We start from the raw sequence: 19,150 nt of genomic DNA on the forward strand, positions 1-19,150 counted from the left end.
CCTCTAGGACATAAAAATAAAGAGGAAAAAGCACAACTGTCTATGTTTACTCATTTTGTGATTGAAGTTATAGACATATCAGGTCAAATGAAGCGGCAACTCCAAGCACCATTTCCGATCCCTCTTAATTTTATTTTCCAACAATTTATTAAGCAATTAAAATTCTCCTATTACGCTCTCTTTTATGCTGCCATTTTTTTTAAGCAGGGTGAAATTATTACACCAAATCATAGCATAATTATCATAACATTACACTAATTCCCAAAGAAGTATTTAAATTATATGGTTGGTTGATTGCGAGATGAATTAAAGAACCTTTTTTTTTTTCCAACAAGCCTCTTCCAAGCCAAATATGGATTAGACCTCGAAACACATAAAGCCGTAAGGAAAGAGATGTGTCTTACCCGAGTCGTAGAGCAAGTCCATTAAAAGGTTAAACAGCAGTCATTAAAAAAAAAAAAAAAAAAAGTTGAGAACATGCAGACGCTCAACAGATACACTTACAGTCGAGGATATCTTGTGGACAAGTGTTACTCTGTAGCACGAGACTAGTTTTAATTGAATTTAATGCTGATTTGTAGTACACTGGGGGACAGTCTTTGGTAGCTGATTTCCCAAAAAAAAGGAAAATCCAGTCATAAAAGGGGTATTTTTAAATATCATAAGGTGATTAAGAAGTGTGGAGCTCACCAGAAAATCATTTTGGTAAAATTAGTCATCCGTTTAGGTGGATTTAGTTTAGCGCACTTACATATTTACTTGAAGGCACACAGTCTCTAGCAAATACTTCATAGTATTAACCTAACCAATTACAAATACGCTCTTTTTAACTTAATGTTGGCTTTAATGGATGAGGTTAAGCCACATATGGGTAGCATAATGCAATGCCTGAGCACTTCATTGTGGATTTTAGGTGCATTAATTGCATTCACTGTAAACGAATTAACTGTCGTGATTAAGAGGGATCTAAAGCGTAACATACAGCACACCTTGGGATCACGTGGCTGCATTGTTGGTGTCGCTCCATACCATATGATGAGCTCTGTTAGCATGTGGCTGTGTGGAAGGACAAACAGAGGGGGAATTGAGAGCTATTCAATGCTCAGTGGGCCTTCGTATTCACTTACACCCCCCATTGCTTATAGAATTGAACGGGGCTTTGATCCCCAAATCTAATTGTTTAGTGTTGTGCAAATCAAATAAGAGGCTAGTGGATTACTTCTCTGAATAAGTTAAAAAAAGACCTCGTTTTGGGAGAAAAAACTGTGGGTGTACACGTTATTACAAATGCACAGTAAGACAACACTAATATAAATTATGCTAATGAGCTTGATTGGAGACATGCATTCAAAATGCAAACAGAGATCAGTGCACGCTAAAGTGTTTATCAGTCTCTCAAATAAGAACTGTCAAATCCAGCTATGGTCTCAATCCCAGGCCTTTCACATTTCTACTTTCATCATGTTCTCGAGTGCAGCTGGCTCACAATGGAGAATGTTTACCCCGACGTATTCCCGCAAACAGCAGCGGAACAAAAAAAGATTGGTCTGTCTCCGTGCCTGGCTCATTGTGCGGACGTCAGTAAAGGACTTTTTGTGCCATTGTCCGACGTGTCAGGCAGAATGAGAGGGGGTGTTAAGAGGTGCAAAGATGTGGGAGCACACCTGCTGAGCTGGCCCAAGCAAGCCCTCTCTCTCCCCCACTATTAATTTGTGTTGCTCCAAGAACTCCTTTTGTTGTCACGGAGCTGTTGGTGGCTACATGTTTGAAGTGTCACAAGTGTCAGTCTTTATTACATTCAGTGCGAAGATGGCCAATGAGAAATAGCGAGAATGACGGAGCACGAGATAAATAAAGGCAAATAATAATAGCCCCGCTCCAGCTCAAGGAACCTAATGTGTCACGAATTAAGAAAACTTGGCAAGGCTACCTGGGATTGTGATGTTCCGCCGATTTCAGTGCTGGAGGTTGTCACGCTAGCTAATGCCTGACTTTGAGGCTCAATTGTGGCACCATTTGTCAGCGATCATTACCAATGGGCTAACATAATTCCCGCCGCTGATTAAAATGTCTTGTAATTTAACAAAGACACAGGACGGATTAATCTGCCGCTAACTAACAGAGCTGGGACATTAACATGGCTAGAGAGGAAACAGTGCACTGTAGCTCTGACCACACCAGTATATATATATATATATATATACTGTATATCATTGCCCTCAAATCTAAATTGTTTTTACAGTATATAATAGGTCTTTATACAGTATACTATCATATGGGTCTTATCATATGAGACAGTATATTATGGGTCAAATATGGACAAACCCAAATGTTGGGTTAAAAATGTAATTAAAAAATTTACAGTTGAAGTGAAAGTTGAAGTTAGTCAAATTTTAAATTACATTTTTTTTAGAGTGTATATTTATATAATGATTTATTAAAAATGAATTATTACTTTTATTCAGCAAGGACCCATTAAAATACATTGACCAAACGTGTCAGTAATGACATATATAATTTTACTGTACATACAATTTGTATTTCAAATAAATGTTGTCTTGCTTTTGTACTTTCTATTCATCAAAGAATACAGAAAAAAATACAGAAATACAGGAATATATTAACAAGCACAACATTTTTCTTGAGCACCAAATCAGCATGTTATAATGATTTCTGAAGGAACATGTGAAGGAACATGACGGCTGATATATATTCTATATATATTCTACATATATATATTCTATATATATATATATATATATATACATATTCTGGGTGAACTATCACCCACTATATATTCTATATTATAATATATTATATTACCCATGAAGCGTTCAGATGCAAAAGCCTCTAAGTGCCATTTGAAATTTTCTTCTAGAATGATCATTTTTATCAAGCTTGTATGTTTAATTTCAGTAATTTCACTTAAATTGCAATGAAGATTACCTATTAATTGTCATTTAAGTGAAATTGCTGAACTTGAATATACAAGCTTGATAAAAATGATCATTCTAGAAGAAAATTTCAAATGGCACTTAGAGGCTTTTGCATCTGAACTCTTCATATATTCTAATATATGAACTATATATTGAGGATGAACTATCCCCTTTAAGAAAGTACTATTACATTAGGCATAATAATATTTGCAGGATAAGAAATACCGGCTATTTGACTATTACTTTTAATGCAAGTGATCTTAGAATATCAACACTACAGCATGTGGAAAAAAAAAATACTTCTGTTTTTGTATAAATATCTATTGCTCACAGTAAAGCCTTGCACATTGATTTCTATTTGTTGCTGTAGTCACACAGTGAAAAGTGAGAGCGGATAGACAATATCCATAATTGCTCTCATCGGCACTTCATTTGGAGCAAGCAATACTGGGAGGAAAACCCAGTGTGACCTTTTGCTTATTTTAATTCCCCGGCAATAAGGCCACATGGAGGTGATCACTGATGCACATAATGGCACACTTACCGATACATGGATCTACACAGAATAGCGAATAGAGAGATGAGACATGGACGAAAATCATGCGCCACTTGCTTCGTGTTCAATGGCGGGTGTTGATGAAGCCGGAGCAAGTGCATTTGGGTTGCTCATCGGAGTCCCATATGGTGTCCCTGGTCCGTGTCATTGGCTTGTTACAATTCTGACTACCAGCCAAGAACTGGAGTGAGAGAGAGAGAGAGACAGAAAGAAAGAGAGAGTCAGGCCACCAAAGACAGTGCTACAAACCGGAATGGTCCAGGGTCAACAGTACCATAATTACTTTCAAATGTCAGCCTACAATAAAATACAACAGTTCATCTGGCAGAGAGCAAATTAGCTTTGACCATGGCGTAATTACCCTTTCCAGAAGAACCATTAGCAGAGATCAAATCTGCCCGTCCAGTGTTTGAGGAAAGGCCATCAGAGTACACTCCACCTGACAAGGATGCACATTTGCCATTTTGCAAGGTAATTAATTGTCCTTATAATAGAAATTTTTATATTTGACTCTGGAATTGAAAAGTGTAATAACCTGCCAGCTTTATCTTCAAGCTTTACAAGTTTTAAAGACTCATCTTTTTCTTTCAAGGGTGTCTTTTCATTTTGTTTTTTACAGGTTGATGCCTCATGCATATTCCTTCTTTTTCTGAAAATACACAAATGTTCAAAAGTCTGGGGTCAGTAAATACATTTTAAATAATACTTTTTTATTCAGCACGGATGCATACAATTAATCAAAAGTGATAGTAAATACATTTGTAATGTTAGATTTGTATTTGAGATTATTTTAGATAAATACTGTTCTTTTAAACTGTCTATTCACTTTCAGAATACTGAAAATCATGGTTTCCATGACAATATCAGTCAGCACAAATGTTTTCACCTACACCTGTTTCACCTGTTTCTCAGCAACTCTGCATATAACAATGATTCGTGAAGGATCATGTGACACCAAAGGCTGGAGTAATAATACTTCAAATTCAGTTTTGTCATCACATAAAATTAATTACATTTGAAAATAAAGTCAACTGAAACTGTTAAATTCTAATAAAATTTCACAACATTACTGTTTTACTGTATTTTTTTTTTTTTTGAATAAAGCCAGGCCTTGTTGAGCATATGATACTTCAAAAACGTTTCACAAACCACAAACCGTTAAATAACAGTGGATATGCAGAACAAACTAAGGAACAGAAACAAAAAATTGTATTGTACATCCTTCTTATTGTCAGAACACTGTGAATTATTAAATACTGATAACCTTTCTATACTAACCACTGACCAAGTTTATTGACTTCAGCTTCTAATCAACAGCCGAGATAAAGTCTTAATGACTCTGAGGATACACCATTATCCTCCCTCTTAGAAAGTGAGAATAGTGCAGATAGGGCACATTGTCCTGAATTAAATTCTTTAGTCATTTCCATAAAGATGCATTAAGGTGGATTTCTTTTTAAGAAGTAATTACATTCAAAGCACACTTTCCCTCAGTCCAAGCGCACAAAGCAGTAGGCAATGAATAGAGAGCAGAAAACCTGTGTTCTTTTTTCTTGTCATCCTTAAAACTAATTAGAAAATGCCAATCTCCAATTAGCTAATGTGCTTCTGTTGACCTCACCAACAATGTCCAATGGTTAAATTCGGGATGATTAACATTCAGGAACTTCATCCACAGCCTTAAACTTGTGACGTTTGATATTAGAAATAGATTATTATGCCTAGCACTCACCTAAGGTCATGTGACGTACTTGCTTATGACGAAAACTAATGCTGTGACCATCTTACTACAGGGTAACAAAGACCATTTGACACAATTTCATGCTACGGAATATTTCATATCATGTGCCCTGCATTTTCTCTCATCTATTATTTAAAGGGATAGTTCCCCCAAAATGAAAATGATGTCACCCTCACACAAATTAAGATATTTTACGAAGGTTGGTAACCAACCAGTTTTGGTAATCACTAACTTCCACTGAATGGACAAAAACATTTCACAAAACATCTTCTTCTCAGAAAGAAAATCAGATTTTGAATGTTATGCATGTGGATGAATGATGCCAATATTTTATTACTTATGTATTTATATATTTCAATAAATTGGTGAAACACATGATTATTTTAATAGCCTAACTCACAAACTTCATTTGTTTTTTTTTTTTGTTTGTTTTTTTGTTTGTTTGTTTTCTTACTCTATTATACAGTAACAGGACACACAACATACAGAGTGTTGAATGAAGTGAAATATTTCCCTAATATCAACAAAGCAAGCTGCACCAAATAATTTGTCAGTGTTGTAGAGGTATTTTAACAATTTCAACTTTGCACCCCTTTTAGAGACACTTTAACGTGAATGGAATTATTTGTTTTCTTATTTGTCTTATTTGTTATTCACAATACATTAATAATAATAATACATTTTTACAGCAAGTTGTTGCCATTTGGAGCATAACAAGCTAGTTTTTCTAAAGGGTATAAGGCCCTTTCACACCGGACACGTAACGAAAAAGCGAAACGGAAAAGCTAACAGTTTGTGTGCGAATAGTTCGCGTCAAAACCATTCACAAATTTGCAAACGTGCAAATTTGCGACGTTCAGAACTTCAACATTGCAAAACCTTCACGCCGACAGCTGAGAAACTTCATCATCTTCATCATCATCCAGTGAAGATGAGCTTTTCATTCTCTTTAAAATACAGAAAATAAGGTTTTGTGTGCACCCAATCTTAAAGAACAGAGAGTCTGAAGGGGAGAACTATGCTAATCTTGTAAAGGAGCCAAAACTTTGCCACAAAGAACCGGACAAAGTAAGTTAAAGTAAGGTAAAGTAAAGTAACTGGACTTATTATGCATTAAACATGTGGTTTTTTTTTTTTGTTTTTTTTAAATAAATAGTGTTTTCTGTCAGTTTTCGGTATGAGACGTGCTCCAGTTCACTCGCCGGCGCCTCCGAGTCGTAATTGTATTGTCTACTTTATTTGCTTCTTATTTAGATTTATCCAACTGGATAGGCAATTTGTTGATAAAACATTGATAAATGTTATGATAAAATTATGATACAATTTATACAACAACAAAAAAAAAAATCGATTTAAGGAAAGACTTTCTACAAAACCAAACTTACTGTAATAAGTGGCAAAAATGATGTCTGACCCATTCCAAACATTTTCGATGCTATTGGGCATCTTAGCCTTACTCATCTCATGTGGTTCTCTTTTCATATAGCTAATAGATTAATTAAAAAAAATAACATTATGTTATTTAAACATATATATGAAACATATGTTTACATTTTTTTAACTTATATTTAAGCCTCACCGCTTTACTCACATGCTCTGGTGTGTGGCCTATACATGCATGCAAATATAATATGAAACACACAACCGTGAATGTTGAAAATATTCAAAATCAATTATTTCCCTCCTAGTCAAAAATGTTATAAATCATTAGCACTCACCGGAGACACCAACTATATCCCAGATATTGTATCCCATGCCACATTCTTTTGTACTGGTGCCTAGCAAACAATGTCATGCATAAATGATAGGGTATGCTTGCGTTGAGATGCGGAATAAGCAATGTAAAAATGCAAAGGTTTCTAGTTTTAATGTAGCCTATTGCTTGTTTTTAGTTTACATTTCATGTTGTGACACTTCTCTTCTCTCGCACATCATGCTGCTACGTCAGAGCAGCCAAAGCATCAACCCCTTCGCCTTTGTTTCCTTGTATGTGATTGGCTGACATTGAAGAAAAAAAAAAAAAGTCGTTTTTTCGCCACATTCGTGTTTGGTGTGGAAGCACTCATTACACAAACAGCTGATCAAAAAATAAAACCATCGCGCAAATTATTCGTGCGTCAAAATCGCGTGCAGTGTGAAAGGACATTAAAATTGTTTTTAAAAGTTTTTGTCAGGTCTTTGGTAGTTTGCCTTAAAGAAATTAAAACAAATGTTCTGTTGTACTGCATTGAACATAATTTCATGTAGGATTTATTGCAATAAAAGAGGAGTAATTAAACCAAGTAAAAAATTTACATTGACCTATAAAATGTGAGAGGGAAGACTGCCACAAACTTGAATATATTATTCTTAATGGCAATTTACTGGGCGTTAGACTGAGAAAAAAAAAAAAAAAACATGCAACGATGCTAAGTAATGCTAAGTAGTTGAAAATATGCCTGTTCAATGATATATCACATACTCCAATCCTCCCAAGATATGCAAATTCACGTCAATACCAGTGCATATGGGATTATGCCCTTATACGGGTACGGCAAAGAGATTAAGACATGACCTGCTTTTCTCACAATACCTGCAAGTGAGGCATGAAGCATCAGTAATGGTGATGAAAGCCATTACGATCAATTTTCGTAAGCCCCTGTGTGTTCAATAACGCATAGGTGCTGCTTATTTTCCTGGCCGATTATTACTGTAAATTCCTGCTGCCTTTTGTAGGCTGCTTCCTGGCATGCCGCTTAGCAGGGCGAGAGCTTCGTGATGAGGAGAGAGAGAGAGAGGAGTCGGGCCTGGGAGCCAGCTTTCTCCAGAGCTGTGAATGGAGGATTAAGCTCAGGGAGCCGGGCATGGACAGGTGCCCAACCGGGTTGCAGTGCTTCCCAGGTACGTCCCCCAACTGCATCTGGCCCCGTTTCCCCCTCTCACAGTTTTTTGGCTTTATTGAAATACCGCTGGGTTGAGATTGTCAGAGGAGCTCCTGAGTTGGCAGCGGCCACCGTGATTAGTCATATTGAATTATGCGTTGCGAAGATTTCCCCGCATCCGACTCACGCACACGTGCAAGTTTATTTCCTCCCCGAACGGCCCTCGAACCGCTCTTCCTGCGTTTATGTTTCGTGACAAGAAGATGCGGATGTGGGTAAACAGGATTATTGCTACGGTTCTGCTGTCACACACATCTCATAATTCTCATGCGTTCCTGGCAGGCTTGGTGGCATTTAAAGTTACCTAACATTTGCCTTGGCGTACGACACAGACCCAGGTGCAAACGAGGGCATCAGCAGGAGGTTCTTGTGAATGGCTACGATCTCATTTTTTCCTTCTTTTCGCACATTTGATTATCGAATATGATGCATTCTCCACAAGGCTCAAGTTACATCGTTATATTCTTTCAGGCAGTCAAATGATTACAATCCTCTTCATTAATTTTATCTCGGACATAAACTTTTAATATGCCCACGATCACATGACTTCCAGGGCAGTTTAAATGACTCCAACCTGTAATTACTGATCCAGCACTCAATTAAAATAATTTGATTGAAATTATTCAGTGGTTTTAAATACAAGCCTTAAGCTACATAACAATATTCAGAGCTGTGACTGAGAAAATGGGGGGATCTTATCCATATATTAACAGGAGGAATTCCTGATAACAAAGTAAAAAAAAAAAAAAAATACATGTTGGTCCATAAATGTGCCAAGTGTATCCACTCATGCAAAATAACTTTTGTACTGGCACGAATTCAATTAATGCACCAACAGTGTGGCAGCAATTCCTGAATGCAGGCCATTATGGATTGGGGTGTAACCTCTCTCTTGATAAACAGACAGTTATAAAGCTGAGTGTCACGGTCACTGAACAACTATTAACACCAGCCATGCTGCCCATGCTCTGTTAATGGGCTGCGAAAAAATTATCTCTCGAGCTGAAAAGGCCAACAGAAGGAGATCAAGGTTTATTATGGGCATTATTATAATGGCAAGCAAATGGCACCAAACTTGTTTTCAGAACTGAGAGAGCAACTATAAACACAACACAATGTATCTATATTCACTATACTAGAGCGAACAACTCTTCAGCTGTAATTGAGACAGAGTGTAGCAGTATCTGTCATTGCTTTACAGGTTTAAAATAAATTTGATGTGAAAGTGGCCCAGCTTAGCAGTGTTTCCTTGTCACGTTTATTCCATGTTTAGTAGAATTAATCGTTTTAGATTCAGCCTGTTACAGGTCAGTTATCGACTCATTCTGTCAGTGCTAAATTAAACGCTATGTATTTATTTATTGCATCATTACAAAAAAAGTTATATGGCCTTGAATAGATAATAATACCTTGTTGTGTTTATAGATTAGTTTATAGATTAGCAGGGTGAGTATGTATATATATATATATATATATATATATATATATATACTATATATACTATATATATATATATAGTATATATATATATATATATATATATATATATATATATATATATATACACTCACCTAAAGGATTATTAGGAACACCCGTTCAATTTCTCATTAATGCAATTATCTAATCAACCAATCACATGGAAGTTGCTTCAATGCATTTAGGGGTGTGGTCCTGGTCAAGACAATCACCTGAACTCCAAACTGAATGTCAGAATGGGAAAGAAAGATGATTTAAGCAATTTCGAGTGTGGCATCGTTTTTGGTGCCAGACGGGCCGGTCTGAGTATTTTACAATCTGCTCAGTTACTGGGATTTTCATGCACAACCATTTCTGGGGTTTACAAAGAATGGTGTGAAAAGGGGAAAAAAAAAACATCCAGTGTGCAGCAGTCCTGTAGGCAAAAATGCCTTGTTGATGCAAGAGGTCAGAGAAGAATGGGCTGACTGATTCAAGCTGATAGAAGTCAGTCAAGCTTTGACTGAAATAACCACTCGTTACAACCGAGGTATGCAGCAAAGAATTTGTGAAGCCACAACACGCACAACTTTGAGGCGGATGGCCTACAACAGCAGAAGACCGCACCGGGTACCACTTATCTCCAATACAAATAGCAAAAACTGCTACAATTTGCAAGAGCTCACCAAAATTGGACAGTTGAAGACTGGAAAAATGTTGCCTGGTCTGATGAGTCTCGATTTCTGTTGAGACATTCAGATGGTAGAAGTAGAATTTGATAATATATCCCAGATAACAACTGCTCAAAACAGACAACGCAGGCTCATCCTGGTTACTGAAGTTAGCAGTGCTATTTTTTATTTATTTTTTTTTTTTTATGGAAGTTGTGCTTTTAGTGAGCTAATAAAATATTAAAGCAGTTATTTAATTATGCTACCCAGCCTCGTGGACTCGCTCTCTCGTGGACTCGCTCTCTCTTGTTTCATACAAACAAAATTTAAAAACAAAATTTTAATTTAAAACAAGGAAAAATGTCAATTAATAATTATGCCCTAAATTTTCGCCCCCTATCCACAGCAAGGAGATGGAATGAATGCTCGCTTCTCACCACCTATCGATACGGGTTGGAACCCACTCTTTGGCTGCATCTCTCTCCATACAATGATTCAGTTGGTCTCGGCCCACACAGGTCAACAACACCAGACTCACCTCGGCTGAGTGGCAATCGCGGCTGACCCAGGGTCTCTGCCTATTGAGGTGTGAGGAGATATATGTAATTTTAGTATGTTCCAGTCTTCCATTTTAGGATTACTGCAACCTGCTACCAAGTCTAGTGACCGCTCAGCTGGAATCATGTCCCCTACTGTGTGGGACTCATTTAACTCAGAGTTGGTCAACTTCATACTGAATCAATCAACTTCTTGGTTCTGGAGAGATCCACCGCTGACATAATATTAGGGTGCACCCCTGGCTTGTTTAACACAACCCAGGACTATTGTTATTGACAGGAGAATTCCTGAAGTGTGGCAATAGCTGTTTCTTAGTTTACTGTTTTCCAGTCCTTCCACATATTCTTCCTCGACAGCCTAAGATCCTTTCAGTTAACACTAAATCTATTGAGAGCCTAGTGGTATAGCAGTCCATGGACATTCCCTCCTGCTATTCCCACTTCAGTGACATCTTCTGTCCAAAACGAGAGCTTCACAACTCCACACCGGCCATGGGACTCTGCCCAGTAGAAAGATTTATCCTCTTTCAATCCCCGAGCAGAAGGCCATGGAGGAGTATGTCAAAGAGGCTCCACAACAAGGCTATATCCTCCCTTCTACGTCCCTTTCTACTTCGACATTCTTCTTCTTGGCAAAGAAGAACAGAGGCTTGCGGCAATGTATTGATTATAGAGCACTCAATAAGATCACATTGAAGCTCCGTTACCCACTTCCCCTTGTCTCAGCAGCACTGTAACAACTCAGATTAGCCACCGTGTTTACCAAGACGGACCTCCTAAGTGCATATAACCTGATCCAGATATGTGATGGGGGCAAGTGGAAGACATTTTTGTGATGCAAAAGATTCTGGACATTATGATTACTGCATTATGACGTATGGCCTTGTCAACGCCTCCTCGTTGTTTTCAGGATTTTATGCATGAGGTACTCCGGGAGTACCTTGACCAGTTTGTACTTTATCTTTCACTGCTACAAGGCTGCTTGTAATGGCTGGGAATTGGTCAGGAGTTGAGAAGATCTGTCCAATGTTGTTCGTAATCTTCCACCCTCAAGAGTCTACTCCACTTACCATTAGGCAAGTTCCTACCTCTGCCTATCCCTCATCGTCCCAGGTGCAGTTCACCAAGGAGTGGACTTTATCACCGATCTCCCTCAAATACTCGTGCATGTAGTCATGCTTGTACAAGTGGATTTCTTCTTATCTCCAAGGCCTGCAGACTAGTGCTCCTGAAAGGACTGCCCACGGCTATGGAGACTGGTGAAAATATCTTCAATCACATGCTTCAGAATTTTGGCCAACCTTAGGACATAGTCTCTGACCATGGACCCCAATTCATATCCATAGTGTGGAAAGCCTTCTTCACCCTCCTAGGGGTGGCCATGAGCCTCTCTTCTGGATATCATCTGTATTCAAACGGGCAGAAGAAGAGGAAGTTACAAGAAATTGAGGAATTCTTTCATAACCTTCTGCCATGGCCACCAGAACTCCTGGAACAGATTTCTCATCTGGGCCGAGTACTTGCAGAACTCCCTCCGTCAGCCTGCTACTGGACTCACACCCTTCCAGTGCATACTTGGCTTCCAGCTCTCTATGTTCCTGTGGTCCAAGAAACATTTGGATGTACCATCTGTGGACTATTGATTCCAGGAGAATGAGAGGGTCTAGGATGATGCTCACCACCATCTCTAGCGGGCAGTGCACCGCCAGAAGGACCATGCTGATTCCTGACTGGCCAACACACCAAACTACAACTGAAAAGTCCTCACCCATCAGGATGCCAACCCCAGCACTATTTAAGCACACACATCATCCACATTCATTTTCTGGTCTTAAAGGAACACTCCGACTTTTTGGGACTTTAGCCTATTCACCTTACCCCCCAGAGTTAGATAAGTCCATACATACCTTTTTCATCTCCGTGCGTGCTATAAGTCTGTTTGACGCACCCACCGCTAGCCTAGCTTAGCACAAAGACTCGATGTGACTGGTTGCAGCTTTCATACTGATCCAAATGAGTGGCAAAATAACGCAAATGTTTTCCTATTTACATGTTGTGATTTGTATAGTCACATAATGTACAAATAACAAAGTCAAATGAGACACAGACATCTTTTAACCATATAAAACCTGGGAACTATTCTCTAAAGGCGAAGCACTGCTACTTTGACGGCGTAATAACCGCATCACCGGAGACACGCCGTGGTGAGGAGCGGAGAGTTCGCTCGGTGTTTGGGTAATAGAGTCAGCAATTTATAAATAGTAAAAGCGTAGTTTAGAGTCATAGGTTTTCGCTCTATTGTAAATAGCTGCGACTGTAAACAGGGGAGGTAACCATGTTTCACAGAATTCCAACTAAAAACGCTGACTGGATGAAGAAATGGCTAACTTACTCTGGATATTTATCCAAACACACCTAAGATTATCAAGGGACATTATGTTTGCTCGGTACATTTCAATGAGGACGACTATTTTGAAAAAATGGAATTTGCCACACGGACCATAATGTGCTGAAGGATACGGCTATCCCATCGATAGCACAGACAGGACAAGTGGATCACCTGAGGTAAGTGTTCCGTTATGTTTTTAGATGACCTACTGTAACAGTGCCTTTAGCCAGATCTAATGTAACGTCAGTGACACTATTATATGATTAGGGTATGAATATGTTATTATCTTGATGCGGTGCGGACGCGCTTGGGGAAAAAAAACGAGCGCGTTCACCGCGTTGAACTTGCACCCTGCGCGCCTATAGCCTAAATTTGAAATAACCATGGAAATAACGAACTTGAGCGTGCAAAAGGGTACGATAGGCTGTGAGTTCATTGTGCAAAAACAATTTGTGCTATTACTTTCCCCTTATTCTATCCTATAGTAATGCAATATATAGGCAAATGTATTTACTGTTGAATACATTTGGTTCAGCTAATAAATTGCATTTAAAATATATTGATTCCTGTAATAATAATTATTTATTCATGTGATATTTATAAATCTGGGTGCGTTTTTGGTTGGAAATCAATGAAACATGGTACTGTATTACCTGGTCTCCCCTGTTTATTGTCACAGCTCATACAATAAAGCAAACACCCATGATAAACTTTGCTTTTCTATCTAACGTTAGTAATTGCTGACTCTTTATTCCAACGCTGAGCGAAGCGAACTCTCTGCTCCTCGTCACGGTGCGTCTCAGGTGATTGTTATCACTCTGCCCAAGTAGCAGTGCTTCCCCTTCAGAAAATATAGTATTTATACGGTTAAAAGATGTCTGTGTCTCATATGGCCTTGATATTTGCACACTCTGTGACTATACAAACCACAACATGTAAATAGGAAAACGTTTGCGTTAATTTGTCACTCATTTGGATCAGTATGAAAGCTGCAACCATTCACATCCAGTCTTTGTGCTAAGCTAGGCTAGCGGTGGGTGCGTCAAACAGACTTATAGCACGCACGGAGATGAAAAAGGTATGTATGGACTTATCTAACTCTGGGGGGTAAGGTGAATAGGCTAAAGTCCCAAAAAGTCGGAGTGTTCCTTTAATGTGGACAAAAGACTATCTAAATGACTACTTACCTCCAGTGGATTATCCTGCAAGCACCTAGCAATCTCCATTGCATTCTTCCTGCCTCTCCACTCTCCAATCTGTCACCAATCATAAGTGAATAAACAGTCTGTTGTACTCACCTGGATCCTTCTTTCTCGTATCGATCGAGTGTGTGCTTCCCAGATCCTGTCCTTATTGACCGCAAAGTAAATACTATCTACATTCATCTCTCACTACCATGTACTGTACCTAATAATAGACTGTTATTGCAACTTTAAATCACAAACTTCTGAGAAAAAGTCAGTTACAATATGTAAATCACAATAATGAGAAAAAAATCAGAATTATTAGATAATTCTGATACTGCCCCCCCCCCCCCCCCCCCCAAAAAAAAAAGCCTTCATGTGTACATAAACATTTCAATGAAAATATTTACTGAACAAAAGCACAATTCATTTCATGTCCTCTATGCTACATCCATTCCACTCATATAACTTCCCTAAACAAACTTTTTTTCCCTTTCTTCTGACCCTCCCTGTCTTCTCTAGCCCTCAGAAACATAACAAAATCAAAGCTAGATCAAATGCGGAGAGAGGGAAGGGAGGGAGGTGGTGGGTGGCCTGGACCCCATCCAGGGTTCTCCAAACCAGCTGGTCCCTGCAAGCAGCACCCTGATCTGGGCTGCTTCTAACAGCCAGCCAACACACAGCCACTCTCAGCTTCACTCTTGCAAGTGCACCACAAATTAGCTGTTGAACTGATGCCACAGTACATCGCTATGGGGACTCCAGACGAAAGTTAACTTGTGGTTCTTCCAGCATAGTTTTGACCCCACTTCATGCAGCTTACTGGCGGCAGTAACTTCCTGCTCTAATGGCTTTATTTTTTAACTGCTAGTTCAAAAAGATTTTGCATGGGTTTCTATACTTCCTCCAAGCTCAGGAGAACATTTTTTAGAATAATATCAGATGAATTGTATATGGAAATGGATGCCAAACATCTTGCCTTATCATAATGTAATTTTATCATAATTTGCTATTTTGATGAATGTCCGATTTTTATATATATATATATATATATATATATATATATATATATATATATATATATTATGTTTTAGATGAATGAGAAAAGAAAAAAAAAACAATTCAATACTTTCATTCAGGTTACTATACAGATTCAAATAGAAGATTTGAGGGTTAATTTAAAATTAATTAAATAAATAAATAAGACTGTGCTCTTGTGTTGATATCAAACATTACTTTGACTATCTGACTTAGCAACTTTGGCTCAACCAGTGTTGTGAGATTTGGTCAGGACAATATGCTTTTGTCTGTAAACAATCAATATTTTTGCGCTACTAAATTAAAGTAAATTAAAGTATTTTAAATATTTGTCACCAACATGTTCAGTTTAGCTTTGATTTTTTTTAATGGACTTTTATTTTGTCACTTATTGTTACCTGTTTCCTTTGTTCTAGTTTCCCGCCACCTATCATCAGCACTGTGTATTTAAGTTCCTTATTTGTTCTCAGTCGGTAGGTGTGTTCGACATCGGCTGCAGCTGGATGCAACCGATCGGCGAGATTAGCCGCGTGCAGGCGGGGAGGAGCTGCAAATGGAGACGTGAAGTCGGACACTTTCTGGTTCCCGTAGTGACCGCTCACGTGGTGTTTGCATGCTTTACCACAGCTTAAGTGAAATAAATGCAACATTTGCCAAATAAACAGATATTTCAGACACATTTTCATTCAAAAGGTTACTGCTTCATACAGCATCTGTTTGAACTAGAATAAAGTTCAAAATAAGCCAATTCAATGACGTGGAGTCAACGTTTTTTAATCAGTTTTATTTTGATAATATGATAAACATGACACTATATAACATCGCGACTACATGAAAAGACTGTTTACTGTTATAAAAAAACTGATTTGTGAGCTTTAGTGGAACTAAATGTATGAGAATAAACACGAAAACGCACGTGATCGTTGTCATGCGTTGAATCCGGCGAATCGTGGAACAGCTGTGACATCATCAGAGCTCGTGAAGCCGCTCTTGAGAAGCTGCGCTGGCTGAGTCCTCCGGCTACTCTCGTATCACTCTCGCGGTACTTTGATGGCATACATCACAGTCACGTGGAGTCAGCGATGCATCAAGTCGGACAAAATTTCTAACCGGCATGCACTGTTTCAAGTCAGCCGCCGATCGGTCTGCGCAGAGCTGCATGAAGTCGAACAAGCCTTTTGTCTGTATTGTTGTGTTTCACACGTGGTTAAGCTGACCACTCCCTTTTTGGTGTCACTTCCTTCTTTTTTTATATATAAACAATGTCCCCCGGTTTCCCCACAGAAAAGGCTTAAACCTAGCCCCAGACAAAAATGCATGTTTGAGCTGTTTTAATTAAATGCAACTAGCACTGACATGAATCTTAAAGGGTTCATGAACTGGCTTTTTAAATTTTATTATATTGTTGTCTGAGGTCAATTTATGACGTTCGCTTGGTTTTTGCATTCAAAAACATCAAAATGAATAAGTAATAGGCTATTTTGTACCCAAGTTGTGAGCCTCCCTGAAAAACGGTTGTTTTTTATGGGCGTGTCGCACTGAAGACTTGGAAATAAACGCCCACTGCTGTGAGTGAATAACAGTTTTGAATATTATAATGAGTTTAACTCACCCATCGGTGCACGTGGGGGAAAACGTCCAATGTTGTCAAATGGCAACCGGATTCACCCCATACATGTTCGACCAAGAGTCCGCGTGTTGCACAATTCCTGTCAGATCCAATATAGACGGCACAGCACGTTCTTTACTCTTAATCGGTCTGCAAATCCAGTCTTGTTTACAAAACAATCCTCAGTGAAATGAAGAGAACAGGCGACGATGTTTTACCCTCATCAGCTGGAACGTCATTAAAAATAAAGTTTATCCATGCAGTCCTATTGGAATCCAGAGGAAGCTTATGCAGCGACTGTCTTCTTCCACAACCAGGCACTGCACAATATTTATTGTTCGATAGCTCGATCCGGTTTGTCACCATGGTAGGCATGTATGTTAGGCTACTTAGCTATGCGTGTAATGCGTGAATCGGTGGGTGGGGCTAAACCGGCCGTGTTGAAGTAGGCGTTGATCTTCTTCTGTGGGGGTGGTGTTTTAACCCCTTCGACGTCATAGTTCCCCACTTTTAAAAACGAGTCGTTTTCAGAGGCTGGTGTCAATAAAAGCTTTTATTGGACTAACAAGGACGTTTTCAGTTTTGAAACTTAGAGGATATTCTTATAATATGATGACCTCTTGAATGTCAAAAGCTCAAGGAAAATTTGATTTCTCAGTTCACCACCCCTTTAAAACATGTCAGTGCCACTGTATTTTTTTTAATTTTTTTTTTAAGGCATGTTTATAAAAGCTATTTAAATGTTCTAATTGAACTAAGGCCTAATCCTGGCTTAGTCTAAGACCTGTCTGTGAAACTGAGCATTTACGTCGTTGAACTTATTCAGATCCGTCTTCCTCATCATTGGACCAGATTGAGAATAATCGCTCCTTAGATTGAGTAAGAAAATTGATATTGCAGTCCAGTTTATTTTATTCACCAAAGAGAACCTCTCTATCTTAGAGTACTCTGCGGGATTATGTCAACTGGCTGTAAAAAAAATTCTTTAACGATGAGACACTTTATAAGTCTCTTTATTGGACCGGGCAAATTAGTATAGCCCCCTGGAACTACCAAATATGGAGTAAGGAATCTGGAGAGAGGCAATCCTCTGATGTCTGCAGTGTGCCTTCTCTCAGCTGATGCCAGCGTTAACAGCCACTGCAGAGCCAGAGCACTCGCCCACAGCATGACATGAGCATTGTAAAAGTTGTTCAGTGTAAGTTGTACAAAAATTGTAATATGAGCTAATGCAGTTTTCAAATGCTGTTACTCTTCAAAAAAAATAATAATAATAATAAAAAATAATAATAATAATAATAATGATGGTGTAGGATTACTTCACTTTTAAATCAATTGAAAACAAAAAAACAATTTTCAAATCAAAATGTGCTAGTAAAAATCCAGTAATTGTTTTATTTACATCTTCAAAAAATCATTTAAGCTGTAACTAACTATTTTAGGCTTTCTGCATGTTTATTTATTTATTTATTTATTTATTTATTTTATTTAATGCATCAGGGTCCTCAGAATTAAATGTAGGTAAATAGCGTCTTTATATAAATAGCATTGCCGCTTTACATACACATGCATATGTATCTGTGATGGGTGCCATACCTGAATGTAACAAACTTGTCACAGCTGCAGTGGTGATTCATTAGGCACTTGTCACTGAGGTAAGTGCAAAAACAAGCTGCTCACCAAAGACTCTTGATCCAGACATGCTTATGTCATCAAAAGCTTGAAGATTAATTAGACCCTCATTAGATGCCTGTCACACAGTGCACGGGTGTTGCTGATGTTGTCTCTTACATAATGTTTAGCGAATATGTAGCACTGTTGGCACTGCAGCAGCTAACACAATTTCAGCCCTATGGACGTGTGTAAAAAGGAGCAGGGTGCTGCAAAAAAAAAGTTAGCACCTCCTAGCAGGGTTCTGTATGTCGATACGGATGTGCAATCATGGACAGCACTAGTGTTTTCATTTTAAACATTTACAAATGGACCTCTTAAATGATGGCCTGGAGTTATACGGCAATATCAAATTATGGCTGTAAGAGAGGCAATGTTTTTAAGGACCTGGAAAATCAAATAAAATGGCTCAATGATTGGCT

The sequence above is a fragment of the Pimephales promelas genome, chromosome 4 (genome assembly GCF_988280905.1).
Source record: "Pimephales promelas chromosome 4, fPimPro1.hap1.1, whole genome shotgun sequence".
Lineage (NCBI taxonomy): Eukaryota > Metazoa > Chordata > Actinopteri > Cypriniformes > Leuciscidae > Pimephales > Pimephales promelas.